General features: G+C 56.5%; 1 long non-coding RNA gene across 1 annotated transcript; it reads right to left on the bottom strand.

Annotated features, from left to right (window-relative positions):
* Positions 1-258: 258 nt before the first annotated feature.
* On the bottom strand, positions 259-1245 carry LOC138847416 (uncharacterized). Its single transcript, XR_011385218.2, has 2 exons — positions 1077-1245; positions 259-604 (listed from the first exon to the last, which is right to left on the bottom strand). It is a non-coding gene; the product is annotated as an uncharacterized LOC138847416 (long non-coding RNA).
* Positions 1246-1959: the final 714 nt, after the last annotated feature.

The raw sequence follows: 1959 nt of genomic DNA, 5'->3' as shown, positions 1-1959 counted from the left end.
TGGGAAAGTAACGGAAGATGACCCAAGTGCACAGACCCCTGTTGCATGGAGTGCCTGGCCCAGCCCTGGCTGTTGCAGCCTTCTGGGGAGTAAACCAGTGGATGGAAGATCTCTCTGTGTCTCTCCCTCTCTGTGTCATCTGCCTTTCACAAAAATAAAACACCTTTACAAATATTAAAAAAAGGAAAAATAGCTTGAACACCTGGCTTCTTTTTTAAAAAAAATTAGTGATATTTTAAAATAAATGAAACACAAATGCAAGTTCATATTTATTTAAATGCTGGAGGCCGGCTTGTCCCACTTCCTGTGTTGTGATGAGCCATTGTCTTCAGGACCGGGACAGTTACGGCTGCAGAGGCTCCAGCCATCGTCCAGCTGATCCCCTGCCCAGGGCCGTTTCAGCACTCCCTGTCATCCGCCATACACGGCCCGCGGCCTGCACAGACCCCCTGTGCTCCTTCCCCTGTGTCCTGGGTGCTCTCGCTGCTGGGGCTTGTACCTGTAGCTCTCGGGATCGTTGTCCAGGAGCTGCAAGAGCCACCGTGTGCCCAGGGCCAAGGACCTTGAAGTTGACGTCCCTAAGGGCCAGTCTACCTGCGCCACCCTGAGGGAAGATGTGAGCCAGTGAGTGTCCAGTGTCGGGAGCAGTCAAGCCCTGCGCCTGTGCCTCAGCTGGGGACAAATCCAGACCCACCCACCCAGGGCTCATGGGGACACTCCAGCAGTCCCACGGAGACACCTTCCCTCCTGCCAATGGCCATGAGAGTGAGAGTCTAGGCCAGCCCTTCAGCCCCAGGCAGACCTGCAGGCGACCGCAGTCCTGGCCGCCATCTCGGTGGTGGCACTCCCGCGTGAGCCCCTGAGCCGGAGTGACCCAGCTAAGCCTCAACTAAATTCCTGACTCTCAGAAACTGGGATGATAATATCGCTACACTGTTACAGGGTGATGGCTACCAGCTCCAGCTTCCCCCGGGATGTTCACAACACACACCGGCAGAATGAAAAAGCTAAAAGGTTTAACCGCAGTGTAACCCAGCGCCCCCCGAAAGTGCTGGTCCGCAGAACCCTCCCCTTACCATTCTTTCAGAACCCACGCTGGGTGCTGCTCATCTAGTGGACACACCCAGGAAGTTTCTGTTTCGGTCGCCTCTGCGAAGACATTCTTCATCCTCCAACAACCGCGTGCACACCAGCTTAGATAGGAGATGTGTGTGGGCGTGGGTGTCTCCGTGCGTGCACCTGTGCCTGTTGACAGCTCTGTCATTGTGTCTGCTGTGGATGTTGTCAGCTGTCACTCACCATCCCAAACAAGCCAGCGAGTCATGCAGCTCCGACAAGAGCACCAAGAGCAGGAAGAAGGGACGTAGCCCACGGTGCCGGGTCACTGGGCACTCCCTCCCAGACAGCTGCTCCTTGCCATCCGGCTGCCCTCCTGCCCACTCCCCGGGGCTGCTGGGGTGCTGATGATAACGAAGCAGGAGTCCTGTTTGGTCTCTGCACGCTTTTGCCAATCTGCCCAGCAAGTCTTTTTTTTTTTTTTTTTTTTTGACAGAGTGGACAGTGAGAGAGAGAGACAGAGAGAACGGTCTTCCTTTTTCTGTTGGTTCACCCCCACCAGTGGCCGCTGCGGCCGGCGCACTGCGCTGATCCGAAGCCAGAAGCCAGGTGCTTCCTCCTGGTCTCCCTTGCAGGTGCAGGGCCCAAGCACTTGGGCCATCCTCCACTGCACTCCCTGGCCACAGCAGAGAGCTGGCCTGGAACAGGGGCAACCGGGACAGAATCTGGCACCCCGACCGGGACTAGAACCTGGTGTGCCGGTGCCGCTAGGCGGAGGATTAGCCTAGTGAGCTGCGGCGCTGGCCCCAGCAAGTCTTTGAGGGGATTCAGGGCGGCGAAGAACCAGTCCCATTGTACAGATAAAGAAACTGAGGCCCTAACTGGCGACCACAGCATTCGTTT

The sequence above is a fragment of the Oryctolagus cuniculus genome, chromosome 21, assembly GCF_051225735.1.
Source record: "Oryctolagus cuniculus isolate XC-2025 breed Fujian yellow rabbit chromosome 21, ASM5122573v1, whole genome shotgun sequence".
Taxonomy (NCBI): domain Eukaryota; kingdom Metazoa; phylum Chordata; class Mammalia; order Lagomorpha; family Leporidae; genus Oryctolagus; species Oryctolagus cuniculus.
This window is presented reverse-complemented; position numbering and strand designations above follow the sequence as displayed.